Here is a 17,569-nt window from a genome sequence, read left to right as displayed (position 1 = left end):
TCTCAGTTTTACAAGATAATGCATAAAAAATGTCAGTTTCACAACTGAAGTAGTTTCTGGCTGATATTCCATGAATCTCATAAGAATAGGATGGAGGCAGTTTACAATCCGGATGTGATCTGCAAGCTGTAGAAGAAAGAAGAAGAGGAAAAGATCTTTTCTATAGCGCCTCTCAATATAAAAATTACGAGGCGCTTCACAAAAACAAAAAATGTAAAAATATAAAAAAGAATTTAGAAAATGATTACAATTTATTTAAAATGAGCAAAAAAATTGACAATTGTGATAAAAAAATGTAAAGAAAGGGAGAGAGTGAATAGGAAAGAGGGAAATCAGTGGATCCTGAGGAAGGTGGAATAGGTAGGGAGAGCAGAATAATGAGAGGGTGATGAAGGTCACACCAAAGCCTGAACAGGTGAGTTTTCAGCTGCTTTTTAAAGGAGTCCAGTGATCTCAGGCTCAGGGGGAGAGAGGTCCAGAGTCTGGGGGCCACAGCAGCAAATGATCTGTCACCTTTGGTCTTTAGCCTGGTGCTGCACAACCAGTAGGCTTTGATCACTGGACCTCAGGGACCTGCTTGGGGTGTAGGGACTGAGAAGATCACCAATGTAAGATGGTACTTGTCCATGTAAGGCCCTACAGACCAGAACCAGGATCTTGAAATGAACCCTGAAGTTGACTGGCAGCCAGTGAAGCTGGAGGAGAAGCGGGGTGATGTGGGTGTGTTTGGAGGACTTGGTCAGAAGCCGAGAACAGGCATTCTGAACCACCTGTAGACGGTTCAGGGAGGTTCTGCTCAGACACGTGAAAAGAGAGTTACAGTAGTCTAAGCGTGAGGAGATGAAGGTGTGGAGAACTGTCTCAAGTTCAGAGCGGGACAGAATGGGACTCAGCTTAGCAATGTTCCTGAGATGGAAGAAGGAAGAGCAAACAAGAGAACTGACATGAGAATCCAGGGTGAGAGCTGGGTCAAAGGTCATGCCAAGATTCCTGACAGAGGGTTTGGTGTGAGAGGAAAGTGGACCAAGAGAGTCTCTGACTTTGGGAACAAGCTTGTCAGGGGCACAGATGAGGATCTCAGTCTTATCGTCATTCAGCTGTAGAAAGCTCCCAGCCATCCAGGTTTGGATAGAATCTAAGTAGGTGTGTAACAGCTGCTTAGACATCTCATGGGGTTTAAAGGAGATGTACAGTTGGATGTCATCTGCGTAAAGATGGTAGGGGATTCCTTTGAAGGAGCTCAGGATGTGCTGGAGAAAGCAGATAGAGGAGGAAGAGCAGAGGCCCCAGCACAGAACCTTGTGGGACTCCATGGGTAAGAGAGGTGGTGGAGGACCTAAACCTGGTGACGACCACAGAAAAGGAGCGCTCAGAGAGATAAGAGGAGAACCACTCCAGAGCAGTTCCTTATAGGCCGACCCAGTCTCTCAGCCTCTCCAGTAGCAGGTGATGGTCAACAGTGTCAAAGGCTGCAGTCAGGTCCAGCAGGACCAGAACAGAACAGCCCCCTGCATCACTGTGAGTCAGAAGGTCATTAGAGACCCTAAGAAGAGCTGTGTCAGTAGAATGAGCTCTACAAAAACCTGACTGGAAGCTATCATAGATGTTATGTTCAAGAGCGGCTGTGAGTTGTTTAGCCACAACCTTTTCCAAGATCTTGGAGATGAACGGAAGTTTAGAGATGGGCCTGAAGCTGCTATGGAGAGAGGGGTCAAGACTCGGTTTTTTAAGAAGCGGGTGGATTACAGCGTTCTTAAAGTAAGCAGGGACCTGACCAGAAATCAGAGATGCATAAATAATAGAGAGCACACTGGGACCGATGGACTGAAAAGCACTTTTAAACAAAGATGAGGGTAAGAGGGGGCATGCAGAGGTCTTCATAGAGTTAACTAGTTTGGTTAACTCAGGCAAGGAAACAGGAGCAAAGCTATCTAGGATGATGGGCCTGGTTGGAGTCGGGAGATGCAGCGATAAGGCTGAAGGAGAGATGCTAGATCTAACCTTATTGACTTTGTCCACAAAGAAAGACAGAAAGTTCTCACAGTCTGCAACAGAGTGGATGGAGGCTGTGGGAGAGGCAGGAGAGACAATGCTGCTGATAGTGTTAAACAAGACCTTGGGGTTCTCTTTGCTCTGGGACACCAGGTTGGAGAAATAGGAAACCCTCACGTCTCTGACTGCAGAGTTAAAGGATGTCAGAAGATCCTTTAGGTGCAGCAGATGGACGTGGAGATGCGTTTTCTTCCACAAGCGCTCAATTTTTCTGCATTGGTGCTTCAGGCTGCGAAGGCTGTCATTAAACCAGGGAGTAGGGTTCTCTGCAGGAACTGATCTGGTTCTGACAGGACAGATGTTGTCTAGAATGGAGAGGCAGTGCTCGTTAAACTGAGAAGTTAAGGAATCTGGGTCATTATCAGAAGAACAGGGTGGATCAAAAGCAGCAGAAAAATTGCTAGCTGCGTTCTCATGAAGAAAACGAGAACTAACCATACGCCGAGCAGGAGGTGGGGATACAGAAACTGACAAGTTAAAGAAAATGCAATGGTGATCTGAAATATAAACGCCCTCAGGACAAACACTGTCAGCATTTAGACTCAGGGTAAAAACAAGGTCCAGAGTGTGTCCCCTGGTGTGTGTGCGCCTAGAAACATGCTGGGTAAAGCTGAAGAAGTCCATGAGGCTGGAGAAATTCATGGCAAAGTGGTCTGAGAGATCATCAACGTGGATGTTAAAGTCACCAACAATCACCAGTCTGGACAGCTTCACAGTGGAGGATAGAAAGTCACTAAACTCCTGAAGGAAAGAACAGTTTGGACCAGGTGGACAATAAACCACAGCACAGTAGAACGGGTCCTGTAAAGCCCATGTGTGCACTACAGGGAAGGTCTGCCATGACCTGAGAGCTTTTAGAATACCAGTGAGACAATGATATTCTGAGGGTTATTATTTCTATAACTGACGAACATTTACCACATACACGCCAGAGAGCACAGACTGAGTCATACCTGCTTCATTTAACTTACGAATGCTTCTCTATTCTTTTCTCCTTTTAGTTAAATGTTCATTTTTTCATTTAGATTCTCTTATTAAAATGGGCTATTAGTTCAAAAGCTTGATGTCAATTTTCAGGACAATGAGTGGTATTTTTGCAGTGATCAAAGTAATTTTCTCCAGAATTTTCCTCGTTTCAGATGGAACTGACTTAACCTTGGAAGAGCTAGTTGCCTCCTTGATGACACAACTAGAAAACACTGTCAAATGATAAATGGCCCCACTCGTATAACACCTTTCATAGTCAGAGGACTCCAAAGCGCTTTACACTACAGTGTATCAATCATCTATTCACACACTGGTGGTGATGAGCTTACATTGTAGTCACAGCTGCCCTGGGACACAGGTGAGGCTTTGCAGGCACAGGTGCCATCGGTCCGTCCAACCACCACCAGCAGGCAGGGTTGGTTAGGGGTCTTGCCCAAGGACACAACAGCAGAATTCTCCGTCCAGAGCTGGGATATCACCTGCAACCTTCCGATTACTGGACAATCCACTCAACCTCCTGAGCTACTGCTACCCCAAAGAAAGCAGGGTGCAGGTTGGACACTCAGCTTGGTTACAGGTGGCTATGAGGGAGCACCATCTCCTGTGACCTTGTACCAGCTGGTGTGGGTATGGTATTTGAAAATAGCATCCCTTCACGAATACAGACTGGTTTACATTTGTTTGTAGTTGAATGGGATTTAAACCACTCTTGGTTCTGCTAAGCCCACTGATGTGATACTTTAAGGGATCACTAATCAGGTTTTCATGGATTCACTTGAAGACACAGCAGCAGAATACAGTTCGTTCTGCATTTTTGCCAAATTTTTTAATACGGTTTCATTGACATTTTTTAACTGTCTAGGAGATTATTGTAGGTTTTAAATGAGGGAATTGGCAGGGGAGTGCATTTGTCTATGTATAGAACAATGAGTGTCAGAATTAAATGCACACTGGCCAATCATTTCTGCTTTAAGGATCAGACACTTTTAGTCTATGAACAGGCTGCATTGTTCCTATTGGATAAGCTTGTCATCCGCACAGTGCCATCTACAAACAATAGAGCAGAATTAGCAAATGTGCTGTTAAATGCCCATAGCTGGCTTCACAAAGAGGCATGCACTTTATCTGCAGGTGGTGCAGCCATTGAAGCACATGCAATGTGCTGCTGAAACAGGAAGTACAAAATAAACCAACAATTCATTTCTTTATTAAATGATGCATGTTATTTTTAGATTGCTCAGCTTTATTGTAACTTAACTATAATATTTTCAGCTAAGCCAATTCTCACAGGGATTTACAAAATGAGACAAAGGCTTAGAAATGCAGTTTTGCAACAACATCATGTGTAAGTACAATGGTTTTGAATAATGCAAAAATATAATGATCATTTTCTCCATTTCTTCCTCATGTATACTGTAAAGTACTCTTCTTGTCAACTTTGACAGCTGGAACAGGCACCTGCTCCGCTTCCCCCTAACCAGGAAGACCAAGGTGGTACAGTCTTTTGGAAAAAAATAAATGTCTTCTTATCAGTCTTTTCTAGAGCAACGCAGAAAATGCAGGCATCATTCCATTATGAGAAAAGAGTGCAGTCTCGTTGCATCTGTCAATTTTTCCTTTAAACAAGAATTCATGCTAAACCTTTTGCCAATAACAAAATTTAGATGTCAAAGATTAAACAATAGAAGTTGTAATAGCAATAAATAAAGTGCTTACGCTTTTCCAAAAACAATTAAATAAGTGCATTCACTATATGCAAAGTGTATTTAAAGGTGCAATATGGAGCAATTTTATAAAAGGCTACATGGCGTGTTTAGAGGTCGCAAAATGAAGGTACAGTGTTTCCTTTAAAAGCTATATTTTATTGAAAAATAAACATTTATTTTGATGGGCACAACACTGGTTTTATGTTTACGTCTGCGAGCCAATGGAGGGCATCATTGCGGGTTGCCGAACTCCAATGGGCAACGAGTTCCACAGCTTTGGGGCAGCATGCACACATGCTCGTTCACCCCGCGATTTGTATCGCATCCGCGCCGCACACAGCTGCAAAAGGTCAGCCGACCTCAAGGTGCGCGTGGGTACATATGGAGTGAGCAGGTCAGAGAGATAGGGAGGTGCCAGGTCGTTGAGTGCTTTAAATACAAAAGTTAATAACTTAAGCTGTACTCTGAAAATGACAGGGAACCAGTGAAGATGTTCCAGGACAGGGGTAATATGGCTACGTCGGTGTGTACAGTATTCATCAAGAACCTGGCAGCAGCGTTCTGGATGACCTGCAGCCGATTCAGGGCAGAGACCGGCACACCAACGAGGAGGGCATTTGCGTAGTCAAGGCGAGAGGTAATGAAGGCATGGATGACTGACTCCAAATGCCTCCGTTTCAGGATTTGTCTGAGGCGAGTCAGGCGGCGAAGCTGATAAAAGCAAGACCTCACTATGGAGTTTATCTGTGGGGCCATTGTGAGTTCATGGATGTTCTCTTTAACTTACCTGTACACAGGTAAACTGCAGCAAAGTCACAGCCAAGAGAAAAACCCTACACCAGCAACAGCAACAATGTGGTCATGCCCACAGAAGGCATTCTTGTACTGTAGCATGCTTTATGTATTTTAACCCAGTACGTTTTTACTGGGGGTGTGTTGTGATTATCACATGTTTATCGTAATGCATCAAAGGAGTTTGACATTTCACAAAAATGCACTGTCTTTCTTCACAGTTTGACCTTCATAACATGATACAGCACTAAGAAGTGAATGTCACATAGTAAATATTGTTCTTTCTTTGCCTTGAGTCTATTTCACTACAGTTATTTGTTTTTTATAGTGTTATTTACTAAGAAAACATGACGTGCTCAGAAGGATATTTTCTTATTAGCTGCACTCCACGGATTAAATCAGGTTTCGGAGAATTATACTTTATCAGCAGATTGTGGTGATATGAAATATGAAGATACCGGCGTATCTCAGTTTAGTTCAGTGTGCTGTTACAACTAGGATGATTATTCCAGTAGGAGCTGCAATATGCACACTAATCTTGAGGAATATTCATTTTTCCAGTCTTGCCTTGTTCCTTGTTAATGTTTTCCCTGATGTGAATACCTAGAGGAGCAGCAACACTGCTACTGATAAATAATGCACCACCGATAAATGAACCAATGGCTCATTTAGAATGTGCATGTGTGTGCATGCGTTTAAATTTGTGCAAAATCAGTCATTCCTCTTTGTATGAGCTGGAGTTTATTAATTAATTAAATTTTTTTTTTCAAGAATGCTGCTAAGATGAAAAGGCGCCATATGTTTGTTGTACCAGTGCCTCTGTCACAACTGGCAGTCTTGGAAGGTTCTCTCCCCCAACAGAACATCTGAGAAAACTACAAACACCATCAGCAGACCGCAGGTATGCATTCCAGCAATGGTTTGGGCACTGATGCACCTTTACAGACATGATGTTGTTGTTTCTCAGTGTTTTACCTTATTTGATTTGTCAGTTGGTCATCACTGTTTATAGGAATTTTAACATTATTACACATTTGGCTTTTAAATCACAACATAAAAAGACCATTTTAGCAAATCAACATTTTATTATAATTATAAATATTTATTTAAGCAGTTTGAGTATATTCACTGACGTGGTTGGGTCAAAACAATTAGGGTTATGCCATTAATGCTAACAATCAAAACAATTAGATTCTGTGTTGAGTTAAATGGAGTGATTCATCACTAAATTAAACCAGTCAGCTGTGTTCATCATCTAAAACATACAGGAAACCTCCTGGAACCAGACTGCAGCGCCAGGTATGTCAGCTCATTTTTTTTTCAAGTACCAACAGAGCGGCCCGCCAGTCTAAAGTTGCAAGTGGAATATTCTGGCCACAGGGGCCAATGGGGGCTGGGTGGTCTTTCATTAACCCTGTAAAGGGTAATTTTAGAACATACTGGCTGAAGAAAATGATTAAAAAATAGGAAAAAATTGCGAAGTATCCCTTTAAGTGACGGCAGGGGAGGGGTGGTTTATTACTGCTTCAAAGTGCTTGTAGAGGTATATTATTGTGCAAAGAAACAGTTCATTTTTGTCCTGACCTGATCGGTTTCTTGTCTGTTTCCTTTCTACATGTGACGACCCTCGTCCCCTCGGTCCGTCCTCTCATCCAAGCCTGAGCCTTTTGTCCCCGCTGCACGGGATCCAGCACCAGGGACAGCGCCAGGAGCGGCCAGCTCACACTCTCCAGCGCCCCAGCGCCCTTTCAGGACCTTGGAGAGAGGCACGCCGGCAGAAGACAGCAGCTGATCTCCATCAGCTATCAAGCGGCCAACAGGCTTAAAAGGAGAAACGCAGCAGACGTCGGGGGGATCCTGGATTAGCCGGTGATTCTCCCTTAGCTCACAGACACTTTTGGCCACCGTTACCAATCGGGTTTAAGGTTTACACCGTTACCGTTTGGGTTCAAGGTTTGTTGCTAGAGATCCAGGAGTAGCCTGATTCTCCCTCGCTCATTAATTGTGTTAAGGTTTTCTACTAAGGATCCAGGATTAGCCTGGGTACCTTCTGAGCGTGTTCTCACACGCCTTGTTAAGGGTTAAACCTTCGTGGTGGTTTTAGCCGGGGATATTTTGCATTTTGGCAGAAAGCCTTTTTCATAAGCAGTGAGACTGCTTATGTTTTAGTTAATTATTAGTAAGTCTTATTTATACTGTTTACCCATGGACACCTTATGTTAATAAATCCTTTTGTTTTTACTCTAACCTCCTTGTCCTTTATCCACACACACACACCTTTACACCTATTTTCTTGCGTTAGTCCCCTCATCATCCTAGACCTGCAGAGAGGGGGCGTAACACTATAGCTAATGCAAGTGACAGGGGCTGAAGACAGTTTAAAGCATTCAACTGGGAATGACTGATCAAATTTGAAATAGAACAAGTATTACATGGTTTTGCAGTGAACAAGGCTTTAAAAAAAACTTGGTGAAGGAAAATGATTATAAGAGATTCACAATAGCATCATGTAGGGCAGCTAAAGAAAGAAAAACAATGTGCACAAGGATTGATGGACTGCCCAAATGCATTTTGAGTACCTTCAATGCATATAGGGGACATTAACATGGCAGTTGTCTAAGGAAGAAGTCCAGACGCATTTCTATCAAAGCTCCTTAGACTACAATGACCTGGATGACTGAGAACCTTCACAGACAACATGGCAGTTCTTTTGGCAGCAGCCACTCACAGCTCGAAGGCTAGCTGAAGCTTCTAGGGTGTCATTTAGGTTTAAGATCCTTGAAATCAGATGAAACAGCAAGCAGAAAACTGTAAAATGCTAAAAAGGATCATTCAACATATATAACATCCTTCCAAGCTCGGGTCCTCTACCAGAAGCCTGCGGGTTCTGCAGTACCTCAGCTGTTCAACGGTACTTTTCTGGACTGAGATGCCTGTTTCTCCTGGGATCTGCTTTGGCCACTCCTCCAGGGTTACTGCCCCAAGTGCCCCAATGACCACAGGCACCATTGATGTCTTCACTCTCCAGGCTTCCTCATGTTCTTCTTTGAGGCCCCGGTACTTCTCCAGTTTCTTGTATTCCTTTTTCCTAATGCTGTATCGTTTGGTATTGCCACATCAACATCTGTCCTCTTTTTTTGTCCACCACCACAGTGTTCAGTTGGTTCATTGTCACCACTTTGTTTATATATATATATATATATATATATATATATATATATATATATATATATATATATATATATATACATGTATATATATATATATACGTATATACATGTATATACATATATATATATATCTATATATATATACATGTATATATATATATATATATATATATATATACGTATATACATGTATATATATATATATATATATATACGTATATACATGTATATATACACAGTACATATATATATATATATATATATATATATATATATATATACATACATGTATATATACACAGTACATATATATATATATATATATATATATATATATATATATATATATATATATATATATACATACATGTATATATACACAGTACATATATATATATATACGTATACATATACAGTATATATATATATATATATATATATATATATATATATATATATATATATATATATATATATATATATATATATACATGTATATACATATATACATGTATATATATATACAGTACATATATATATATATATATGTATATATATATATACATATACATATACAGTACATATATATATATACATATATAAGTATATATATATATATATATATATATATATATATATATGTGTGTGTACTGTATATGTGTACTGTATATATATATATATATATATATATATATATATATATATATATATATATGTGTGTGTGTGTGTGTGTGTGTGTGTACTGTATATGTATACGTATATATATATATATATATATATATATATATATATATATATATATATATATATATATATGTACTGTATATATATACATGTATATATATATATATATATATACATGTATATATATATATATATATATATATATATATATATATATATATATATATATATATATATGTGTGTGTACTGTATATGTATACGCATATATATATATATATACATATATATATATATATATATATATATATATATATATATATATATATATATATATATATATATATATATATATGTTGGCCATGGAACGCCTCTGGATCCCATCTGGTGGATGTTGCTAGAGAAAGGGTAGTTTGGGTATCCCTGTGACCCAGGCTCTGGTAAGTGGGAGTCAAATGGGCAGAATGTATTGTTACTTTTATTATAATTTCATATTGTATTGTTTAGAATAATCCAGTTCTAATACTACAGGTTCTTTTCATAATATAAATTTATAAAGCCATCAAATAAAAAAATCTGAAAAATCCACCCACCCACTCATTTTCTCTTCTTTATTTTTAGTTATTCTTTAGTTAACCAGGAAGGTCCCATTGAAATTAAAAACCTCATTTTCAAGGGAGTCTTGGCCAAGCGGCAGCAAAAGTTACAAAACCTCTTATCTGAGGCAGGATTGCAGATCTACCAGGTTCTGAGAGGAATCCCCTACTCTCTCCAGCTCCTACTGGGGGACCCAAGTCATGCTGGCCAGTGGGGGAATAAAATCCTTTCAGTGTGCTGTGGGTTTTCTTCCAGTAGCTCAGGCTCAGGCAACATCTAGAAGGAGGCAGAATGCCCACGGTGAGATGGTAGAAACATGAGTCCCCTTATAGACCAGGAGGAAGAGCTCCCTGCCATGAGGGTTATGGTTGAGCATTGGTGGGAATCTAATGTCAAACAAGCAAAAAAAAAATGAACATAAAACACACACACACACACACACACAAACAAACACACACACTAAGATAATGCATGAATACTTTAAAGTAATTCCGTTTTTATTGTATTTTTAATTGTTGGCCTAATTCTGTTTTTTGTTTGTTTTTACACAGCTTGTTTATACCTTTGTGATTGTTTGCTTTCCTTCCTTCCATGCATATAAAGACATGTTTGACAGACAGATGGATGAACATGAGGAACGAAGGAAGAGAAGGAAGAAATAAAATTACTCTAAAAGCTCAGAGGAGAAACTTAAATTAGTCCCTAAGATGGGGGAAGCAGGTTGCATAGCACTGACAGTTTACCTCTGGCCTTGAGAGGACAACCAAGTGTATGAGGCCATTTTCTTTGGAGAAATAGGTTGATGTAATGGGGGATGTGGGATAAAATATGCTTGTATTGAAGACTGGAAAAAAGGTGTCTTGAAAACCTTTCAGAGAATGACAGAAACAAATTGTTTCAGATTCTCTCCTCTCCTAACCAGTGTTCCTTTTTGAATTGGCCTACTTCTTTGCACCAGATTCTCCAACACCTGCCATTTTTCTTCTATTTTCTCCACATCACTTAGCACAAGGTAAGCATAATGTGAGCCACAAAGTCAACCGAGATTGCAGTTATTTAGACTTCATGTTAATATTTGAATTTGGTGGTTTTTGTAGTGCTTTTAGCTTCTTTTTTGTACTTGTTCGTTTGTCTCTCCTACTAACAGGGAATAGTTTTGTCACATTTATGCAAGGATGATATTGAGCTTTGTTCTTCCTTCCACAGATGCGTCCAAGTTCCTTCCTGTAAAGGTCTCAGGCTTCCCAGTGGTATGAGGTTGTCTGAGGTTGATTGCCAGAATGCAAAACTTATGTGGGGGACCCAGAAAAGACCTGGACAATGGTCAAATAATTTAAAAAAGGGATCCAAAATCGTATTCCACCTTTTGAGGGTTCACACCATTTAGAATTGTGAATGGGGGTCCCTGAGTTACAAGCTGTCTGTTTTTCATTTCTGCTTTTGGCTGACATTATGACTCAAGCTATGGCACTAAGCCTTCACTTCGGTGATTTACACCTTAGTGTGACGTGGCTGGAATAGGAGTCAGCTTCTCCAAGTCCGAGGTGGAAGCTCTCAGCCAGAAAAAGGTAGAATGCTCTCTAGGTTGGGAGTGAGTCCTCTCAAAAACAAGAGTTCAGGGATCTTACTGTCATGGCTCTGCTTTTCTTCTTCTTTTGGAGTTTTATTGGCGGTTGGCAAACATCAAATGGTGCATTACCGCCACCAACTAGCGTGGAGTGTGGTCTGGAACAGCAGCCTCAAAACAAAACCAAACAGGGAAAAAAACACACCCTCAAAGTCTCCCAAACACCCTCGTCTCTCTCAAAAACCGAAATAAAATCTGAAATGGCTCTGCCTTTTCTCTGCTGCTGTGCCCTTAAGTGTTTGCAGGTGAGCAGGTTGGAGAGCCACACCTGCAGCTGATTACCATCAGCCAGGCCAGAGGATATGAGGAGCGGTGTTGCCACACTTCAGTGCCGGTTGATACTCTATTGTTGGGTACTCTAGCTCTCCTCGCTCCTGTTTGAATCTAGCCTTGTGGTTTTTCCTCCCCTGTGCTCAGTTTTATCCTCCTTGTCTGCTCCAGTACCAGCCCTGGATTCTTGCCTCAGCTTCCTGCTGCCTGAAGTGGATTATTACCCAACGCCACTCAACTCCTCTGGTCTCCCGCTCTCCACCGCTCACCTGTCCTGGATAACTCTACTGCCTGCTTCTCCTCTCCACCAGACCATTTCCGGCTCAGACCTGACTTGCCTCCCTCTCCTGCTCAAACCCCCACTTCACATAGTAAGACTCCGCCACCATTACTCCACGGTGTTGTCTTGGTTCTCAGTATTCATTTCATTATCTTCAGTTTTAGAATCGGAATACTCCCCCTGGCCCAGTTTGGATCAGCGCTCTTTGTTGTTAATTTTCTTTATAAAACCTTTATATTTTTACTCGCCCCTCTCCGCGTGTGATTCTTTACTGTGGGTTTAAAGACTGCAGCCCGACATGACACTTACTGACGATTCTGTTAGTAATGGTGGGAGGGTGCAGATAAACAGAAATGGGCTCTCTGCTGTATTGTTGGCTAAGCCAAAAGGAGATCTCGACTAACTGGTCTAACTACTTTCCAACCCTCAGCCAAAGTCATGAAATATGAATCGTGGTCAAACAAAGATGCTTCTGGATACAAGTAGCTGAAATGACATTACTCTGGAAAATGGAGCTTTAGCCATAAGAGGCAACAACATCCAGAGGGTAGCTCTGAGTGGAGTGTGCATCCTCTGTATCCAAAGGAGCCGTCTGAGGTGGTTTGAAAATCTGATTAGGATGCCTTCTGATCACCTCGCTCTGTGGGTTTTCTTGGTATGTTCTACCAGGAAGACATCCCAGTTTAGATCACAAACTTGCTAGAGTGATCTGACCTGAGACCAATCTGAATTACCCAGAAAAATACATATACAAATGCTGTAGGGTTGAGGGATGTCTGGGCTTCTCTTCTGTGATCCAACCTCAGAAATGAAGAATGTCTGTTCACACCTCATTTGCGTTTTTTTTTTTTGTCCCACCTACTTTTATTGGTGTTGTGTATGTGTGAGTAGGAGCTGCACAACAGTGCAGTCGATGGTACTGTTGCCTTGCTGCAAGAAGGTCCTGTTTGAATCCCAGCCCAAACTTTCTGCATAGTTGAAATGTTCTAGTGCACACATGGGTTCTTACTGGGTTCTCCGGCTTCCTTCCACAGTACAAAAATGTGACTTCGTTGGTTTCTCTAAACTGTCCTTGGGTGTGGGTGTGAACATGCATGGTTGTATGTCCTGTGTCTCTGTGTTGCCATGCAATGAACTGGTGAGTGTATCCCTACTTTTTCCCAAAGACTGATGGAGGTGCACTAACCCAGCATGACCCTGCGACAAGGAGTGGGTGTCGATAGATGGATTGATGGCTGTGTAAGTAAAATGCTGATTATCGGTGCAAAATCTTCTTTTGTCTAATTCGTCTAATTACCTGTATTATACAAATACGCAAATTTGCATGTTATTAATAAAAACGAACACATCAGTGTGACACGCTTGGTACGCATTTAGTTTAATGCTTTAAAAGTAAAACAAATGATTCTATGCAGATAAATAAACCAAACGAATGTATCTGCATCTACAAAGAAAACAAATATATCTAGGTATATTCATTCAAATGCACCATTCAAATGCTGATAATGGTCAAACTGTTTGCTGAGGCTAACTGGTCCTATAGAGCAAGACAAACAGCTCAGAAGAGTTCCAAAGTACCCAGCCCAGATGGTTACTGGGCATGTATCGTGGGTCTGGTAGCAGACCAAGGTAAGAGCTTTGACAGAGTAATACCCAGACATCGAATAGAATAGACTTTATTGTAATTGCTCATGGCAATTAAATTACAGATGGTCCGCCATCAACAGTGCATGATATGAAACTGATGAGATATTGAAATAATGATAATATACAAAAAAAAGTCTAATGAAATGTAACAAACCAAGATGCGTAGTTCAGTGGGTGCAGCTTGTCCAGGAACCTTCTACCTTTAGGCCACCAGTGTCAGCAAACAACTGCACAGCAACTTTCAGACACAGACATTTAACTTTCCTCCACCTCCCAAGCTGAGCTGGATGAGGCTGAAATCTAAACTATGGACAGATTTCAACTGAACACTCAAAGTGGTTTGCTTCTGACCCAATCAGACAGAACTCATGTCATGTCTGTTGTCATCGCTATGAGCTAATCCATCCCTGTCTCTGGCATCTGACTGGCTACCCCTGGCCTGTTCTGGTCTCATTATTGGTCCATTTACCATTCAGTCTTTGTCACTCTGTCACCAGTTGGTGCCATGGGTCACAAGGCAATCTGCCCACAGCAGAATAGGCAGCAAATGCTGGCGCCATGACAACTAGTTATTTTTTTTTCTGGTGCTCTGGTATGTTCCCGCAGCTCAGAAATATGCATGATGGACTGAATTTGTGATTGTAACATGACCGTCTGTGTGATGAATACATAACTTGTCTGTCTGGTGTGTCTCTGTGTTAAAATGCCTTAATTGCCTCTTGCCTGATGACTTCAGTAGGCCCCTCCTACTCAGATCAGAACTAAGAGTACAGAAATGGTCGGCCTGTGCACTTACACCGAATACAGTAAACTATTTACCACTTTCCAAAATGACACATTTCACTCTATCAAAGTGTTAAATAGAATATTTTTTCTGAATTCTAAGACCCCCCCTGAAAAGTGATGGTTAGTGCAAGCAAACACACACACACACACACACACACGCGCGCACACGCACACACACAGGAATAAACCCTTATATACTCATTACAGGGCACCTGTGTAATGAATTAATGCTGACAGCTCACACCCCCTCACACTCTCTCAAAGAATCACTCACACACAGCAGCATCAATCACAAATGGAGGCATTTTCATTTCCATTTCCATTAATTTGTCTGTGGATTAAAGCTGACCCATTTTTGCTAATGGAGCCTGCTTTGGACAGGAGAGATGGGGGGAATGAGGACAAACCAGCTTAACTGTTATTATACACCTACATAAAAGAACTGGAAACCAACAATGCAGGCAACGTCAGGTTCAATGTTTTTATTTGTGTATATATATATATATATATATATTATATATATATATATATATATACAGGTGCTGGCCAGTAAATTAGAATATCATCAAAAGGTTGAAAATATTTCAGTAATTCCATTCAAAACGTGAAACTTGTACATTATATTCATGCAATGCACACAGACCAATGTATTTCCAATGTTCATTACATTTAAATTTGATATTCATAAGTGACAACTAATGAAAACTCCAAATTTGGTATCTCAAAAAATTAGAATATTCTGAAAAGGCTGAATATAGAAGACACCTGCTGCCACTCTAATCAGCTGATTTACTCAAAACACCTGCAAAGGCCTTTAAAAGGTCCCTCAGTCTTGTTTTGAAGGCACCACAATCATGGGGAAGACTTCTGACTTAACAGCTGTCCAAAAGACAATCATTGACACCTTGCACAAGGAGGGCAAGACACAAAAGGTGATTGCTAAAGAAGCTGGCTGTTCGCAGAGCTCTGTGTCCAAGCACATTAACAGACAGGCGAAGGGACGGAAAAAATGTGGTAGAAAAAAGTGTACAAGCTCTAGGGATAACCGCACCCTGCAGAGAATTGTGACGACAAACCCATTCAAAAATGTGGGGGAGATCCACAAAGAGTGGACTGCAGCTGGAGTCAGCGCTTCAAGAACCACCACGAGGAGACTCATGAAAGACATGGGATTCAGGTGTCGCATTCCGTGTGTCAAGCCACTCTTGAACAAGAAACAGCGCAAGAAGCGTCTCGCCTGGGCCAAGGACAAAAAGGACTGGACTGATGCTGAGTGTCCAAAGTTATGTTTTCTGATGAAAGCAAGTTCTGCATTTCCTTTGGAAATCAAGGACCCAGAGTCTGGAGGAAGAGCGGAGAAGCACAGAATCCACGTTGCATGAGGTCCAGTGTAAAGTTTCCACCGTCAGTGATGGTGTGGGGTGCCATGTCATCTGCCGGTGTTGGCCCACTCTGTTTCCTGAGGTCCAGGGTCAATGCAGCCGTCTACCAGGAAGTTTTAGAGCACTTCATGCTTCCTGCTGCTGACCAACTTTATGGGGATGCAGACTTCACCTTTCAACAGGACTTGGCACCTGCACACAGTGCCAAAACCACCAGCACCTGGTTCAAGGACCATGGTATCCCTGTCCTTGATTGGCCAGCAAACTCGCCTGACCTTAACCCCATAGAAAATCTATGGGGTATTGTGAAGCGGAGGATGCAATACGCTAGACCCAACAATGCAGAGGAGCTGAAGACGACTATCAGAGCAACCTGGGCTCTCATAACACCTGAGCAGTGCCACAGACTGATCGAGTCCATGCCACGCCGCATTACTGCAGTTATTGAGGCAAAAGGAGCCCCGACTAAGTATTGAGTGCTATACATGCACATTCTTTTCATGTTCATTCTTTTCAGTTGGCCAACATTAGAGAAACAAACATTTTTTCATTGGCCTTTAGAATATTCTAATTTTCTGAGATACCAGATTTGATGTTTTCATTGGTTGTCACCTATAAATATCAAAATTATACGTAATAAACATCAGAAATACATTGGTCTGTGTGCATTGCATGAATATAATGTACAAGTTTCACATTTTGAATGGAATTACTGAAATATTTTCAACCTTTTGATGATATTCTAATTTACTGGCCAGCACCTGTATATATCACAAACACACACACATATATGTATACAGTAATCCCTCGTTTATCGCGGTAGATGCGTTCCAGACCTGGCCGCTATAGGTGAAAATCCGCGAAGTAGGGACTCCCAGCATGCCCCTCGCGGGGATTCCCTCCATGTCGCACAAACGTCACAAACCGCGGCTATAAACGGAAGTCGCCTTTCCAGCTCACCACTCAGTCATCGTTTCTTCAGATTCATGATCAGTTTCCAACCTACCGATCAATCCAACGAACTATCAGCTCATAGTAAGTTATCTTACTTACTTCTGGAAAGCCCGGCATTTCCGTGTCACTTCGTTGACGCTCGAACGCTCGGGGGTTTCCTAGATCAGCCGGCGTTTCACCGACGCTCTCACTTCCGCGTCTGTGAAACCACGCTCCCTACTAGCTCAACTCCCGAATCCAGCTGACCTGTCTGACATACAGTACTATATTGAATTATCGTATGATCACATTCTGTTTTTGTGGGTAAAACTCAAGAAAAAATTTTTTTTACTTGGTTTTTTTAGTTTTATTACAAAAAGTGCATTTTATGATGAAATTGATGAAAAAAAAAAGAATTTCTTGATATTTCGCATAGAAAAATACCGCGAATCAGTGAAAAATACCGCGAATCTGCCCCCTGAAAAATGCTCCAAAGAAAAAATCCGCGAAGCAGCGAATCCGCGATGAACGAACCGCGAAGTAGCGAGGGATTACTGTATATAATATATATAAAAACTGAAAAAAGACAGTACTGTAGTGCAGTGTCCATTTATTTAGCTTTACTTCTCTTAAAAACATAACCACCATCATGGAACTGA

At 41.1% G+C, this 17,569-nt stretch overlaps 1 long non-coding RNA gene across 1 annotated transcript in view; it reads left to right on the top strand.

Moving 5' to 3' along the window:
* Window positions 1-8,329, top strand: part of LOC139063571 (uncharacterized) — a 114,898-nt gene extending 106,569 nt beyond the window's left edge. The window contains exon 4 of the long non-coding RNA XR_011516944.1: window positions 6,309-8,329. This is a non-coding gene — a long non-coding RNA (uncharacterized lncRNA). The remainder of the gene's footprint in view (window positions 1-6,308) is intronic.
* Window positions 8,330-17,569: the final 9,240 nt, after the last annotated feature.

Source organism: Nothobranchius furzeri, chromosome 16 (genome assembly GCF_043380555.1).
Source record: "Nothobranchius furzeri strain GRZ-AD chromosome 16, NfurGRZ-RIMD1, whole genome shotgun sequence".
Classification (NCBI taxonomy): Eukaryota; Metazoa; Chordata; class Actinopteri; order Cyprinodontiformes; family Nothobranchiidae; genus Nothobranchius; species Nothobranchius furzeri.
The sequence above is the reverse complement of the archived record's forward strand: the minus strand, read 5'-3'. Positions and strand labels throughout refer to the sequence as shown.